The following is an 18,023-nucleotide window of genomic DNA, read 5'->3' on the forward strand; positions in this document are numbered from 1 at the left end:
CTCGAATGCTGCTAGGTTCTGGGCCTCATGTGTACCTTGCGGTCGGGACTTAAAATTAATATTATTATTTTACACAAAGCCCAATTAGCTTTGATCCATTTTTAAATTTGCTGCCTTTCAGTTCAAGTGTCCTGCTGTTCCTGTAGTGAAAAAGTTTTTCCTAATATCCAACCTAAACCTCCCCCACTGCAACTTGAGACCATTACTCCTTGTTCTGTCATCTGCTACCACTGAGAACAGTCTAGATCCATCCTCTTTGGAACCCCCTTTCAGGTAGTTGAAAGCAGCTATCAAATCCCCCCTCGTTCTTCTCTTCTGCAGACTAAACATCCCCAGTTCCCTCAGCCTCTCCTCATAACTTATGTGTTCCAGTCCCCTAATCATTTTTGTTGCCCTCTGCTGGACTCTTTCCAGTTTCTCCACATCCTTCTTGTAGTGTGGAGCCCAAAACTGGACACAGTACTCCAGATGAGGCCTCACCAATGCCGAATAGAGAGGAATAATCATGTCCCTCGATCTGCTGGCAGTGCTCCTACTTATACAGCCCAAAATGCCGTTAGCCTTCTTGGCAACAAGGGCAGACTGTTGACTCGTATCCAGCTTTTTGTCCACTGTAACCCCTAGATCCTTTTCTGCAGAACTGCTGCCTAGCCACTCAGTCCCTAGTCTGTAGCAGTGCATGGGATTCTTCCGTCCTAAGTGCAGAACTCTGCACTTGTCCTTGTTGAACCTTATCAGATTTCTTTTGGCCCAATCCTCTAATTTGTCTAGGTCCCTCTGTATCCTATCCCTACCCTCCAGCGTATCTACCACTCCTCCCAGTTTAGTGTCATCTGCCAACTTGCTGAGGGTGCAATCCACACCATCCTCCAGATCATTAATGAAGATATTGAACAAAACTGGTCCCAGGATCAACCCTTGGGACACTCCACTTGATACCGGCTGCCAGCTAGACATGGAGCCATTGATCACTACCCATTGAGACCGACTATTTAGCCAGCTTTCTATCCACCTTATATCCCATTCATCCAGCCCATCCTTCTTGAACTTGCTGGCAAGAATACTGTGGGAGACTGTATCAAAAGCTTTGCTAAAGTCAAGGAATAACACGTCCACTGCTTTTCCTCTCATCATAGAAGGCAATTAGGTTAGTCAGACATGACTTGCCCTTGGTGAATCCATGCTGATTGTTCCTAATCACTTTCCTCTCCTCTAAGTGTTTCAAAATTGATTCCTTGGGGACGTGCTCCATGATTTTTCCAGGGACTGAGGTGAGGCTGACTGGCCTGTAGTTCCCAGGATCCTCCTTCTTCCCTTTTTTAAAGATGGGCACTACATTAGCCCTTTTCCAGTCACCCGGGACCTCCCCCGATAGCCATGAGCTTTCAAAGATAATGGCCAATGGCTCTGCAATCACATCTGCCAACTCCTTTAGCACTCTCGAATGCAGCGCATCCAGCCCCGTGGACTTGTGCTCGTTCAGCTTTTCTAAATAGTCCTGAACCACTTCTTTCTCCACAGAGGGCTGGTCACCTCCTCCCCATATTGTGCTGCCCAGTGCAGTAGTCTGGGAGTTGACCTTGTTCGTGAAGACAGAGCTGAAAAAAGCATTGAGTATGTTAGCTTTTTCCACATCCTCTGTCACTAGGTTGCCTCCCCCATTCAGTAAGGGGCCCGCACTTTCCTTGACCTTCTTCTTGTTGCTCACATACCTGTGGAAATCCTTCTTGTTACTCTTAACATCCCTTGCTAGCGGCAACTACAAGTGTCATTTGGCCTTCCTGATTTCATTCCTGCATGCCTGAGCAATATTTTTATACTCCTCCCTGGTCGTTTGTCCAATTTTCCACTTCTTGTAAGCTGCTTTTTTGTATTTAAGACCAGCAAGGAGTTCACTGTTAAGCCAAGCTGGTCGCCTGCCATATTTACTATTCTTTCGACACATCGGGATGGTTTGTTCCTGCAACCTCAATAAGGATTCTTTAAAATACAGCCAGCTCTCCTGGACTCCTTTCCCCCTCTGATTTCTGATCCACCCCCCAACGCTAAACCACTGATCCCACCCTCCTGCTGGTGATTATCCATCTGTCCATACCACTGACCCAACTTTGGCTGCCTCTTGGCCTGTTGCAGTGCAGGCAAGAGCTGGAGGGATAGCTCAGTGGTTTGAGCATTGGCCTGCTAAACCCAGCGTTGTGAGTTAAATCCTTGAGGGGGCCATTTAGGGATCTGGGGCAAAAATTGGGGATTGGTCCTGCTTTGAGCAGGTGGTTGGACTAGATGACCTCCTGAGGTCCCTTCCAACCCTGATATTCTATGATTCTATGAAGCAAAGAGGCAACCAGGTGTCTGTGTTAGGCCGGCAGTGTCCTGGGAGGGTCAGTGTTACACCTAGCTGTCCTGGGCCCTGCAGCGTTAGCCCTCGCACTGCCGGTCAGCACAGCTTCTCTTCCGTAGCCTCAGACACGCAGCCAGCCTGGCCATAGACTGTAGTGGAGAACATGGTGTCACAGTTTTGGAGTAACTGTACCTTTGACTCCTCCCTTCATGGTCTGCTCCAGAAGAGCCCTCTCAGGTTTCTAGACATCACCTCTCTTTGGGCAAAGTCCAGCCTGCATGTGTTGCTTGTTTCCCCAAGGACACTGTTTTGCCAGTGACCAACCGGCTCGCTCAAACCACAGGACATTTATTTAAAGACACAAAGAAACCATATAGAATGACACCAAAAGCTAAACACATATTAAAAGTACCAGACATCGCCCATCAGCCCTGAGGACCATGGCAGGCCTCAGTCCTGCCATCCTTTCCACAGGCTTGGGTCCCCCTTGGGTAAAAGATTACGTACCTTTGTTGAATCAAACAGAAGGCCCCTCTCTCAGGGCTTGTCTACACTTGAAACGGTACGGCGGCGTGGCTGCAACACGGCTGTACCCCGTCAGCGTAGCCACTACCTACACTGATGGGAGAATCCCTCCCGCCAACATAGGTTACTCGCTGAGAGGCGGGAGCTTGGTCGACAGAAGAATTCTTCCAACCGCCTCGCACTGTCTAGGGGTGTGTCTACATATATAGCATGCCAGCAGCACAGCTGTACCGATGCAGCTGTGTCGCTGAAGCACGTCTGGGAAGACACTCTGTGCTGAAGGTGGAGAGCTCTCCCACCGGCATAATAAAACTACCTGTGCCAGCGGCAGAAGCTATGTCAGTGGGAGAAGCTCCCCCGCCGACATGGTGCTGTGCACTCGAGCACTTATGCCGGCGTAACTTACGTCGCTCAGGGCGGGTGGTTTATTCCCACCCCTGAACGACGTAAGTTTTGCCGACATAAGATGTAGTGTAGACATGGCCTACACCAGGGTTTAGGTCGGCTTAACGACATCACTCGCGGGGGGTGAATTTTTCACATCCCTGAGTGAGGTTGTTAACTGACCTATTTTCTCATGTAGACCAGGGTTCAATTCAAGCTGGACTTTTTACACCAAAAGCCCTTCCTTTGTCTCTTTGGTCTCTGGTACCTGTTTGAACAAGTCTGAGCAAACCACCCCGGGGCTGGTACTTCCGTGAGGCTGTTTACAATCCCCGGGATTGCAGAGATCACCCCTCACCCCCATCAGTCGTTCCTGGTGGAGTTGCAGTAACCCTCCCCAAGGAGCAGACACAAGCCCTAGCCCAGGATGGTAGTTAGAACATTCATTCATTTAATACAAGATGGTTCCCAAAGATACAGCAGGCGGTTGCAATATCGGTCACTCATGGGAGATAACGACTTCTGAGCTTCCTGAGTAGGTGACTCTGGCTCCTACTCAGCTGAATCTCTAATCAACTGTCCGGCTCCCTAATCTGGATTGTTTACTTCTTCTCTTTGACTCCAGAGGTCCTGGCTGCATTGCCACAGCCCAGTCAGCACATCACTGGGGTCAGACGGGGAACTGGGGCAGCAGGGACCGAGGGTGGCTCCTGTCCCAGTGAGGGACCAGCTCTGCCCCTGGGCTGGTTCTGGTCTGTAGCCCATAGGGCTAGCTTGCCTTTATTATATTAATCAGTAATGCAAGGAGCCTACAGACCCGTATCCTGTGAGACATGAGCTTCAGCAACTTAGCATAAGGCTTGAGGCCTATGAACTTTGAACAGATAAACAGCCCAACGGAAACCCCAAGTATTGGGGAACTGAAAATAGAGGGCTTAAGGGGAATTTCTGACCACAGGAACATGAGTCTAACCACAAAAGTGTTATCGCAATGAATTGACATACATAATTGTTATGAATTGACGTAACATCTGCAGATACCTAACCACAAAAAGGCCATGGCAAAGAATTGACGTATATGATGATAAGTTGAGATCGTTAATATACTAACCTATAGGAGAATAAGATTCCAACATTAGTAAGGTGAGGAAATAAAAATAAGAAATGGGGAAAACCCCCTACTGACTATGCATCAAACAATAATATGACACGCTGATGCCACTATGTTTGATGCATTTTCAGTAGGGGTGCAGTTCATCCACCTTTCTGTTCTCAAGAATGTATAAGGCATTTCTCCCTTGATCACTCAGATTTTGGCTATGAATAATTGGACCAGCCCTAGTAGAGACAGACACGCATGGTCTGGGAATGGGAGACTGAGGCTTTTCCTTCAATCCATATTAATAACTGTAAGAGATGTCCTGCTTGAGCCAGGCTTTGCTTCAGCAACACTTCCAGGAAGCGAGAATCAGTGGATGGATGTTTTGGTCTTATTAGAGTAAAGAGGATGGGGAATGGGGAATGGGGAAAATAATCCACACCTCCGTTTGTATTTGAAATGTATTATCGATCCAACCATGTTTGTGGCCCTGTCCTGTTAGCTTTCCATCAACTACTGAGCACAGAGATTTACTAACAGGAATATTCATGACAAATGAATGTTTAAATGACTCTGAATTGTAGGTTTGATTGCAATGTTTGAAAGTCATGCTATATGTTGGCTAGTTTCATAAGCCATCCAATCAGAGAATAGAAACAAGGCCATGTGGCTTCAGTATCTTTCCATGCTGGCATTCATTTCAGAGTCCAAATATTGAAAGCTCAGAAGGAACTCTCTGTGAGCTGCTGAGAGAGAGAGAACTTCACAAATAATTTTAATCAACAAATAAAATCGGGAATGATACACTGGGATTCAGTCCACCGTAGGCCATAACTTCTGCTGCCCTCAGCCCCTCATTCCTCACTTTTATAGTTTGTTGGTCACGCCTCCCACTCCACAATCTGCTCCATCTTTGACTCCCATGCCCCACTTTCCCTATCATAAAGTCTATCCCACCCGCCCACAGCCCTGGCTTGCTCCTAGCTCCTGTTCTCAGGCGGGTGGACACATCAAGAGAGTCCCATCAGCATGCCCACTTCCTCCACTACAGAGTTGGTCTCTCCTCCTTTAGATCTGCCATCTGCTTGTTCTCCTTCCTCATTGACTTCCCTACCAACAATCTCCATCATTTATTGCAACATTTAACTCCCCCTTTAAACCCTCCCAGTGACCTCTCTTCCCTCTCTGCATAGGATCTTACCAGCTTCTCCGCAGAGAAACAAAATCTGCCAGAATATACCTCCTCTTCTTCCCTCTCCCTTCCCAACCACCACCTCTTTCCCCTGTCATTGACCTTGAAGTCTCCCACCTTCTCTCCATGACTAACTCTCCATCACCTGTTCCAATGATTCCTGTCCCTTCCCACCTTCTTACCTCAACTATCCCTGTACTAATCCCCTCCATCACCCTTTTTCTCAACCTCTCACTGGCCTTTGGCTCCTTCCTCTCACAATACAAGCTTGTCACAGTCTCTCCTATCATCAAACACCAGCCCTCAACCCTGCATGCCTCTCCATCTACTGTCCCATCTCTCTCCTCTCCTCCATCTCTAAACTCAACAAATGGACTGTCTACCACTAATGGATTGAATTCCTTTTTTCCAGCTCCATCTTGGACCATTGTAATCTGGCTCCCAATGTTTCCACTCCACTGAAACAGCTCTCATTAGGGACCTCCATAACTGTTTCTCCTCAGATCTTGGGGTTTGTCTGCTCCAGCCCCATCCTTCAACCTCTCTTCATAGCAAAACCATCTCTGTGAAGAGCAGAGTCTATGTTGGTGGGAGAAGCTCTCCCACTGAGATAGCACTGTGCACATGACCATTTATGCCAGTGTAATTTATGTCACTCGTGGGGGGGGGGGTTATTCACACCCATGGGTGACATAAATTTTGACGACATAAGCTATATCAGGGTCCAGGTCGGCTTAACGACATCACTCAGAGGTATGTGGATTTTTCACATCCCTGAGTGAGGTAGTTAAACTGACCTAATTTTCTCATGTAGACCACAGTTCAATTCAAGCTGGACTTTTCACACCAAAAGCCTTTTCTTTGTCTCTTTGATTGCTGGTACCTGTTTGAACAAGTCTGAGCAAACCATCCAGGGGCTGGTACTTCTGTGGAGCCGTTTACAATCCCAAGGTTTGCAGGCATCACCCCTCACCTAAATTCCCTCTAAGCTGTATGGCTGGGGTGGGGAGGGGAACCTCTCCCACAGCAGAGACCTGCCTCGGCCAGGGGAGAGGCGCCCCTCCCTCAGCCTGGCCCAGGACCACCAGAGCTGCCGCAGTGGAGCCCCTCCCCCTGTCCCAAGCTGCTGCAGTGAGAGAGGGCTGGGGGCAGTCCTTTTGCCCCACCGCAGCCCCGGGGCAGCCTGTACCCCCAAACTTCTCATCCCCATCCCCACATCAGAGCCTGCACCCCCTGCACCCCAAACTTCTGCCCCATCCCAGAGCCCGCACCCGCAGCCAGAGCCCTCAACCTCCCCCACCCCAACCCTCTGTCCCAGCCTTGAGCCCCCTCCCACACTCCGAACTCCTTGGTCCCACCACATGAATTTTGTTATGTGCACCAATATGAAGGTGATGTGTCACATATCACCTTCATAGTGGTGCACATAACAAAATTCATTCCACACATGGACGTAAAAAATTAGAGGGAACACTGCCCCTCACCCCTGTCAGCAGTTCCTAGTGGAGTTACAGTAACCCTCCCCAGGGAGCAGACACTAGCCCTAGCCCAGGATGGTAGTTAGAACATTCATTCATTTAATACAAGATGGTCCCCAAAGATATGGTACGTGGTTGCAATATCGGTCACTCATGGGAGATAACTGATGGATGTCTTCCTATCCATTAAGACCTTGACAACAACCCCCTCGCACCCCGACCTGCAACGTTTTAAGTCCCACAAGCCTTTCTGGGAATATTTTTTTAGACTCATGCAATCAGGCTACCATCAGAAGGAGCCTTGGAAAGCAGATTGGGCTAAACAAGACTTAAAAAATAAGCACCTTGTGCTGGATCCCACGCAGAAGGTTCCTGGGTTTGACCTTCCATGGTCATCTTGGTCAACTATGAACCAAATCCCAATCAAGACATAAGGTAAAACAAGGATTGCCCCAATGTCCTTCTGCCACCACCAATAAACAAAACTGCACGGCTCACTGCACGGTTCATTCCCCCAACCTCCTCTCCACGGGTTGACAGCTGGATGCACAGCTGCACATTATCAGGACTGAACTCAAGATAAGAGCAAATAGGCATCCCTGACAATATTGCCCCGGCTGTTTCCATTTTCTGTGGGAAGCCTTGCTGGCTGCTCAGACCTCTGCACAAGTCTCTGCACCTCAGCCTCCCACCCATCGCTACGGCCTTCACCCTTCCCCGCACAAATATTGTGCAAAATACAACATGCTGCTATAATCATTGGAATGCTTTTTTCTACTGCTTCCAGCCTACTCTACAAACAGCGCCCCCTCTCTTTCAAATGTCCAGATGCACACTCCACTTCCATTCTGCAGCTACTGAGGTGAGAGTTAAACAGCTCCTTCCTTCTGTCCAAGTGGCCTGTGAATGGCTTCATTAACTGGGGAGCAGAGGATGAACTGGGTTTCCCAGGATAACTGGAGCAATGTCCATCGTATTCCTAGGGGCAAGCAGTCCTTTCTCCAATAAGATAAACAGGCCTGAGGTCAAAAAGGACCTATCGCCATGGATCCAGCCACCTGCATTTGTGTCTGGATACCAGGTGGTCAACCAGGCATTGGAGCACCATAGAGAAATCCCCTCTGTTTATAAATTCTGCACTCGGGTGGAGGGGAAGGAGGGGAGGCAAATATTATGCATAAAGGATCCATCAATTGCCCCAATAGAGTTTGGGAACCCATGTTTGCAAAGCCATCGAAAATCTCCTGAATATGACCAAGCTTTAGGACCCGGTGCCACGGTACATTTTCCTTGGCATCACACACCTGCAAGACAACGGCCCCAACAATGGACCTTCCTAGGTCAAATTGGTTTACTATGGACTGGTATTATTTGGGGGTGGCCAGACTCCAGATGGCAATGGCAACCTGCTTGTCCACATGATGGTGCCATTGCAGCTCCAGGGTTAGTTCAGCGCATACCTCAAAAAAGAGTTGTCTTCTCCATCCATATCCGATGAAGTGAGCCATAGCTCCCGAAAGCTCACGCTCAAATAAATTGGTCAGCCTCTAAGGTGCCACAAGTCCTCCTTTTCTTTTTGTGAATATAGGCTAACACGGCTGCTACTCTGAAACTTCCCCATCCAGAAGTTCTCTCACCACTGGTGGTCGCTCTAAGTCTTCAGAACAATCCTTTCCCACTGGTCTGTGCTGGTGTCCTGCGCCCAGAAATGCTCCTGGAATCTGTCTTCTATGATCATGTGCGCAGTAGTGCCGCAGGCAACGTCCAAAGCCAAATTCATTCAGCTGAACCATAGCCCAAGCGGCATCTGTGAATTCCAGGTTGCCAGCACAGGGCACAGAGCTATGGGACTTTTTTTTTTAATTGAACCCGGCCAGCTTCAGCTATGTATCCCACAATTCGCAGCAAGAACAATCACAGAATGCGGAGTGCTCAGCGCCAAGGCAAAGGCGTGAGGGATGCCCTCTGAGAATCCTGCGCACTTAGTACACAGCAAGCCTCTGCTGTGTAGACACGATGCAAATTGAAACATGGAACAGGTGTCCCATGTGCACACTATTATTGCGGTTTGCACATTGTGAGTTACGTGATTTGCATCAAAAACCTGTGGATTAACCCTTCCCAATGCAAATAACCTCTGAGAAGAGGGAAAGCTGCCTCCATCTATTTCCCTTCAAGTTCGTCAACCAGGTGTCTGTGTTTGTCCTTCAGAGCCTGGTAGAGCTTTTCTTTGCAGTCTGTATTCCAGCTCGGGACCAGCTCATACAGCTTCCACATCTTCTCCGGGTTGGTTCTCTCGGCTCTGACACTCTGGTATTGTTCGCTGTCCAGAATGGGGCCACACAGTGAATCCAGGATGCTGTCCACTGCAGTCACCCGCAGGATCAGCTCTTCTCGGTGCTGGTCAACAAAATGTGCGTCTGAGTGGAAGAAAGAGAATGAATCGGGGTGTGTTGGCATGTTTGCTAAAATAAATCGTTACACTTCCCTAGTGAGTTTCATCCCAGCACTTGGCAGTCTGGATACAGAGGGATTGCTCACCCAGTGCCAGGATGCAGCCACCGCTGGGGCAGCAACGCTGAACAAAATGTGGACAAGACCTTAATAGGGATCTCTCCACCTGATTTCTTTGCTTCAGAAAGGAGAAATCAGCCTGTTTGAGAGAAGAACTGGATTTAGAAACTGGTATTTGCAGCTCTGTGAATCCCTACTCACCTGTTCACATCTTCTTGGATGAAACAGAAGGTGTCAGGTCCTCTGGAAGAAAAAGGGAAAAAGGAAGTCAGCAGGTGTTTACTTTTCACTAATATGTCACGTGGTGCCATTTTACACTTGATTGGCTTGAGAGGCGCTGAGGACTCAGTTTTACCCCAGAGTCACTGAGATCAGAATCCGACCCTGACTCCACTTCATGTGAGTGGAGTTTCTGAGTTCAGAATCTGGGCTGACCTCTATCCCTGAGGATCCCTCTCATACAGAGTCCCCAGTTTTCAGGAAAAAGGAAGCACCGAAGCTGCTGAGTCTGAACTTGGAAGACTTCACTCCACACTGAGGTGGCCTAAAGATGTGAATGCTGCCGGTCCCCGTCCTGTAGTGCAATGGTCCCCAAACTGTGAGGCACAACCCCCTAGAGGGGCATGGAGCAACGTTTGGGGGGGCACGCAGAGGGGAAGGGGTGCCAGCCACCACAAGAGGCATGGAGGGAGTACCAGCCAGGCGTCCAGCCCCGCTCCACCCCCAACCTCACTTCTCCCCCAGCCCCAGTCCTGGGTCCAGGCCCAGCTCGGCTCTCCACCTGCAGACTAGGACCACCTCTAGCCCCAGCTCCTTCCCCATCCCCAGTTCCACCCCCAGCTCTGCCTAGTCCGAGCTCTGGTGCTGAGGAAGCCTTGGCCGTGCAGTAATGGAGGGACAGCACGGACAGATTCAGTTACTGATAAGTGGGGGTGCGACTGAAAAAGTTTGAGCACCACTGCTGTAGGGAGACCAGATGTCTCAATTTTATCGGGACAGTCCCGATACTCAGGGCTTTGTCTTATATATTACAGTGCACCGGCTATGTGTTTTGTGCTCTCCTGCCCTCTGCTGGTAGGAATCATATCTGCTCAAATTTCAGAGTAACAGCCGTGTTAGTCTGTATTCGCAAAAGCAAAGGAGGACTTGTGGCACCTTAGAGACTAACCAATTTATTTGAGCATAAGCTTTCGTGAGCTACAGCTCACTTCATCGGATGCATGTGTATCATGATGGGCCCTGATAGCCAGGTCGTGAGTACTTATCCTGTGCTACACCCAGCATGGGGGCAGTTCTGTTAACCAAATGGATTATGTTCTCCCAGACTTCTGTTCACCCATGCTAAGCTGTGCCTCCCACAATACGTTGTAACAAGCATTTGGCAAAAGCGAATAGAGAGCCTATCAAAGACAAGATACATTCATTCTGTATCCTAGTGCAACCTTAGGAAGTGCTTTCATGGACAACTGGTTTGGAATGCTGTATTAAAACCGAGATATGGGAAAGTTACAAGGAAGTATAAAGACAAAGCTGGCACCAACTTAACAGACCAAGAAGCAATGGTCCCAAGTTGCAGTGGGGAACATCTAGGTTGGATATTAGGAAACACTATTTCACTAGGAGGGTGGTGAAGCACTGGAATGGGTTACGTAGGGAGGTGGTGGGTTCTCCATCTTTAGAGGTTTTTAAGGCCCAGCGTGACATATCCCTGGCTGGGATGATTTAGTTGGGGTTGGACTAGATGACCGCCTGAGGTCTCTTCCAACAATAATCTATGATTCTATGATTCAGGTTTAGGTGACATATGTGGTGCTTTTCACTTGTAAACAACCATATTGGAATTATGGCTGATGTGAGGGTGTATCTTTGAAGCAAACCCACTGTGTAAGGTCAACTCTGTGAGATCACTTCCCAAAAGGCCATATATGACTAAAATAAATATTTGGTTAAGCTGGGTTATTCGGTTTGATACCAGTCAGCTCTGTGTTCTTTGGGAACCAGAGCACAGTATCCAGCCTGTCTGACTCATCAAGGACACCCCCCCACCACCACCACCCAGCCTCTGCTTGAGCCAAAACTGATCAGAAGAAAGACTTACAGAAAGCAATGAAAAGGCAGTGGGAGACACACCTAAACCCCTCCTGACAAGGGTGACAGGATTAAGGCAACTCCCCTAGCCTCATCTGCACCAAAGATGGGACAGGGAGGCATCTCCATTAGCATACAGAATGGAGAACAGAGATTCCAAGGCAAGAACCGCACTGAACTCTGGGACCAGAAAAGCAGGGAAGCACTGCATCCTGGGGGATCTCTGCTCCAGATGTTAATGAACCTACACCTGCACACCCCCAGCTCAGCAGTTATCAGACCAATTCTAGTAATGAATCCTTGATTGATATCCAAAATACTGAAGCTGCCTAAATGCATTGTGAGCTCCCTTGAAGGACCACCCATAGCCAGGAGTGATCTGTTCCTATTGTCCAGCCTAAAGAAAACCCTTGACTCATCAGTTTACCCATAAACAACGATAGTTTTCTCCGGTATAGTTTTTTATATCTCACTTTGGTAATCTTTAATAATGTAACTGTTATGTTGGTTTAGGCTCTCCTTGCGTGGTTATCACTATTATTCAATAAATAACTTTTATGGTTAAGCTGGTTGCTTCCCTCCCTCTCTCTCTGAACTTTACTCTTTTGTGTTTTTGGCTTCCCCATTTACTCTGCAGCAACGCTCCTCTTACCTAAGCTAAAGAACCCTGTAGCGTCCAGACTACTCTGGGGTTTGCTCATCAAGTGGGTTATGACCAGAACAACTGTAACGTGAAAGTGGGGATAGGGACGTGCTGAACCTGTGATATACAATGGTGGCAGCCTGGAAGTGCTGCTCAACCCACTCTGCTCAGGTGCACTCTATTCCGGTGTGGTGCCTGTGGCATATAAGGGTGGCAGCTTGGAAGTGCTGATTGACCCGGTCCACTCAGACTTGATCTATTAGTGTGTGTGTGTGTGTGTTTTCATCTGATTCTGGGGCTGGAGGAACCCAGCCCTGGGGAACCTAGGTCCAGCAGGACAGCTCCATTGGGAGGGGACTTGCAGCAGGGAGAAGCAGAGCTCCCTATGAGAACACAAGTGACACAACCAGTACATTGATAAAATTACAGACCCCCCCACCCAAAAGAGTAACCCTAATAAATGCGCGTACCCCAAAGTAACAGGTATATCTGGTAACAGGTTTCTTGAATATTTTTCATAACAAACCACAAGTGTAGTCCAACAACTGGTTATACATTTAACAACAGTCCTAGACACCTTACAGCTAGTGGGGATCCATCTTCATTCCTGGGGTTGCCCACAGCAGAAGGTGAGTGCTATATCCCTGTGGTGACTGTACAATTCCAAGTATTCACGGTTTGCAGCAGCAGGACAGCAGTGAAGCTCTCATTGGCTACAGATTTAGGACAGTAAACCTGAGTTTTGTACCCTTCTGCCTCTCCCATCTATTTGCCAGTCCCCTCACACACTGCCAAATCCTGTGCACAGAAGGTGTGTGCCAGCCATCATCAGAGATGCTGGCTGGGGGCTGCCTACACAGATATCTCCCCACTGCCAGGCTGAGCCTACCTGGTCTGATAACAGCCTCCCAGATTGGCTTCCCATCCTTTTTCTCTACCAGGCTGCGCTCCAGCTCCTCCTTCACATCCTTGGCGTGGATCTCTGTGAATGGTTGAAGAGCTTCTGCAGGTTTATCCAAAAATGGCAGTTCCTGTAGGAAAACCAAGTGTGATATTAGGGGTGACCCCCTCACCACCTCCAACCCAAGCAAGCCGGGCTGGGAATGGGGGTGAGGCGTGTTAGAGCTGGTCATAGAAGACTTGATTCCACAAAACATTCTCCAGCCAGCCCGTAACTGTGAATATGTTTGGAAATATTCAGCCACTGTGATACAGAACCAACTGGTAGCCTGTGCATTATTCACTAAGTATCTGACCTCAGTGTTCAGTACTCAGGCTTTGTGACTGGTTACATTAACACATTAGGGCTACGTCTACACTACAGTCAGGATCAATGCTCCAAGATCGATGCACCGGCGGTCAATTTAGCGGGTCCAGTGAAGACCTACCAAATCGATTGCAGATCGCTCTCCAGTTGACCCCCCCGTACTCTACCCTGATGAGAAGAGTAAGGTAAGTTGATGGGAGAGTGTCTCCCGTCGACCCCCCATGGTGTAGACCCCGCAGTAATACGGCCTAAGGTACATCGACTCCAACTATGTTATTCATGTAGCTGGAGTTGCATACCTTAGATTGACTTACTGCCGTAGTGTAGACCTACCCTAATACGATACACTCCCTTTTCCTTCCATGGATCCCAAAGCTCTTTACTAAGCCAGGTCAGTATCATTATCCCATTTTACAGATGGGAAACTGAGGCACACAGAAAGATGGAGGGAATAGAACCAGTGAATCCTGACTCCCAGGACTCTACTCTAGCCACTGTACCAACCACTGCAGTCCCTGCAGCACAGTGACCCTTAGTGCTGTGATGGGGCATTGGAGTCAGCAGGAGAGAGCACCCCCCCCTTACTGAGCCCCCCACATTGCTCCCTGCAGCACAGACCCCCTTGCACCACACTAGAACGTTGGGGTCAGCACTGAGTCAGAGAGGAGAGTGCTTTGCCCACATCCCTGCAGCCCAGCGCTCTTGAGTTCCATGTTCACTTCCATAATTTTACTTACCTTGGGTGTTACTGTTATCTCCGATGGACTGGACACAATGCAGCAAGAGCCAAAGCGCAAGGGTTTAGAGGTGAAATGAGACTTAGACACAAACCATGACCGGCACTTCTCTTCATAGACCTCAACTGCCTGTGAATCATAAGGACAGTCGTGTCTGGGAGATACAAAAAGAAAATACTACAGCAATCCCTCATCCAGAGCTGTCAGGGTCTCAATTCCCATTCTCCTCCTACACAGCAGCCTTGGAGAGAAGGGTCTTTGTTAAAAAGGAAAGGAGAAAATCTGTCTGGGTTTAAGACCAGGACTGTGATCTGGGGAGAGTGTTCATGATTTTCATGTTGACAATAAGGTACTGTAATTTGTAGCAATCAATTTAATATGACAGATTTGCCCTCTTTTATAAATTGACTGCAAACAGACTGATTTACTCAGATTTTTTGTTTGAAATTATTTCCTATTACTCATCTAAGTTACTGAACCTGTTTATTTCTAGCTTGTCTTGATGCTTAAGTCTGTAGATGTCACAGAGAACAAGCCACGGTTATCTGAGAATTACCAGAGCACAGAACTTGTGACCAGAACAGAGGGGAACAGAGCATAACTCACTCTCTGATACTTTGTGTGAAAAGTAGGAGATAATTTCCCCAGTGGAATATCAACCTCCTGAGAGTAAAATTACTTGCATGAAGAACATGGAGACAACCAGTCTCCAGTAATGTTTCACTATGCTCTCCTTGGCCAGTTATCTTTCAACAGCTGATTGCCCTGTTGTGAGATATTCCTTATTATATGATGGCAAGTGAATGCGGATCACACCAATTGCACACTATGGTTGGTTCTCAGTTACTGTAGAAAGGTCCCTCTGAACCCAGCTTGCCCCTGCCTCAGTTTCCCCAGGTGTGCCCCAGTTTCCCTCTCTCCAACAGTTGGCAGCTGGCATCCAACGCGTTATGTCACTGAGATGACTTAACCCTCCAGATGGTCCCAAGGTTTAAACCAAAGAATTGAAACAACACACAAATCTTCCACCCCAGTCTCACCCCAGGAACAGCCCTTCTTCTGAGGGTCTGTCGTCTCCCAATATTCATCCAGCCCATCTGGGCTCAGCTTCTAGCCCTCCTGGTCTCTCCTCAGTCCCTTCATCTTCCTCTTGTTCATACAGGTAGCTGGTCCCCTGCACAGGGTGGCAACACAGGGGGAACCCAAACCCAAACCCTCCCACCCCTGTGACTTCCCAGCTCTCAGAACGCTAAACAACCAGATGTCTGCCCCATAATCTAGACTGCCTGGCTTCTTCCTAGTGCCTCTTCCTACACACTGCCAGCCCTTGAGCTGTGGATGAAGCAATGGTCCCAAGTCTACTCTCCCTGTAGTCTCCATGATCTGCTTCCTCTTTGCCCAAAGACTGCGTGTATCCCCCTTAACAGGCCTGATTGAGTCACATGACTCTGTCTAGTGACTCTTCCCTTAATTCCATTCACCTGGGGAGGTGGGCCCCAGACCTTGTTAATGGCCAGTTCACCCCATGAGAGTTGAGATAAGCTGTGGGCTCTGTCTGTACAACTTATGAATTCCGGTTGATACTATGGAGCTATTCTGAAATGTTACTGTGGAAAACTGTGGCAGCATGAATGCCACCCTGTATGTGGACCCACCATGGGCTTGCAGGGCTGGGTCAGATCCTCCTAGAACAGATACAATAGGAAGGTACTTAAGGACAATGATAATGACTGCACAAAAGTTATGTGAAAGAGCAACTTCATGCCAAGAGAAAAGGTACTTCCTCCTCTGTCTGAGGGGGCAGTTTTTGAAGCAGCTGAAAGTTACCAAGAAACAGAACAAAGAAAAGTAGGTGTTGGAAGGGGGCATATAAGCTAGGGAGACCCACAGGAACCTTTGGGAAGGAAAGAGGAAGGTCACGTGAGCTGAGGAAGAAGCCTTGATGAGAGAGAAGCCACCCAAAATGGAGCAGCTGCAAGACCTGTCTGTTTTCCTGAGCCCAGATGTTCTCCCAAGGGAAGGGTGAGCTAGTGAGGGGCATTGCAGCAAAGATGTTTATTATTTTCTATATGGTCTGTGCTCTCTTGTGCTTTGTATGATTAAGTGAAAGAGCAATAATGAGTTAGTCTCTGGGCAAAGTGTCTTGTGTGTGTTCTGTGCTTCACAACAGCCCCGTTGTCCCTGAGAGAGTTAAACTGTAACAGGGTAAATGTGTGTTCCCATAAGGCTCACACTATAGATTACCTTGACCCGTGAGCCATCATCAGGTATCAGGTAGAGGTGGAGGGTTAGATTAACTCTTTTGTGCCTGGTAGAGCAGTACAATGGAATGGATCTGAGTTCGCTGATCAGAATTCTCCCTCCTCCAAAACACTCCAATTAGAGAGAAGCTGGGGTTCTCCAGCACGGCATGGAACGACCTCACCTGCGTTGGGTTCTCCAGGGTCATCCCTTCATCGATGAAATGGGCAATCTGCATCCGGGAATTGTCGGCATCTGTCAGTGGGTCACAAAGCAAACGAGGCTCCGTTAGCCTGTCCTCATTCTCTTACTGTCAGAGAGGCAGTTTGTCCACCTGAGTTCTGGAAACACCCATCCCTTTAGCTCTGTGGGTGGCTTGGATTCTGCACTGACCTTCACAAGGTCCCTCTGGCAGCTTCCCTCCACTGCTTGCCCTGACCCCCCAACTCCCAAGGACATCTCAGCCCACTGCTCACCTGATTGTGTATTAACTCCCGGATATCTCCTGATCCTGGAAATAGGAGCAGAGTCCTATAAAATCTACACTCCTGGGGCATAACCAAATCTCACAGTCCAGTTATTCTTTGTAAATTACTTTGAGAGGTGAAAGAGTTGGATGAAAGGGCCTGTGTTAGCAGCACACAGCAGAGTAGACGGTGTTAAGCTAAGGTTTCCTTATAAAGGGAAATGTAAGATCCTCTTTACAATTGCTTATAATTTTGAAAAACTTTAACCATTTGGACTGAAATTTCCCATGCCGGGTCCCTGCCTCAGATGGATGACTCTTTTTGTTTTGTTTTCTTAATTTCAGCAAAAATGGTTCAGCCATTTCCAAGAATAAGATTAAGGAAAAATTACATTGTTTTGCCAGTGTTAAAAATATTCTTATTGTTCGTGAAGCTCAAACACCTCCATAAATAGCAGCAGGGGCTTGAAATTTGGCAGGGGGTTGCATATGTGCCAGGATTGTGCTTTATGCTGTTCCTGTGAAAATCCACCCAAGTTTGGCCGAGTTTGCATCTCACCTTGTACATGTTCACTAGAAACTTGTTAGTGTGCGCCAGCTAAACCCCGATGAGTCATAGAATCATAGGACTGGAAGGGACTTCGAGAGGTCATCTAGTTCCGTCCCCCTGCACTCATGGCAGGACTAAGTATTATCTAGACCATTCCTGACAGGTGTTTGTCCAACCTGCTCTTAAAAATCTCCAATGATGGAGATTCCACAACCTCCCTAGGCAAGTTATTCCAGTGCTTAACCACCCTGACAGGTAGGAAGTTTTTCCTAATGTCCAGCCTAAACCTTCCTTGCTACAATTTAAGCCCTTTGCTTCTTGTCCTATCATCAGAGGTTAAGAACAACAATTCTTCTCCCTCCTCCTTGTAACAACTTTTTATGTACTTGAAAACTGTTATCACATCTCTTCTCAGTTGTATCTTTTCCAGACTAAACAAACCCAGTTCTTTCAATCTTCCCACATAGGTCATGTTTTCTAGGCCTTTAATCATTTTTGTTG

The sequence above is a fragment of the Caretta caretta genome, chromosome 6 (genome assembly GCF_965140235.1).
Source record: "Caretta caretta isolate rCarCar2 chromosome 6, rCarCar1.hap1, whole genome shotgun sequence".
In the NCBI taxonomy this organism is placed as follows: Eukaryota; Metazoa; Chordata; order Testudines; family Cheloniidae; genus Caretta; species Caretta caretta.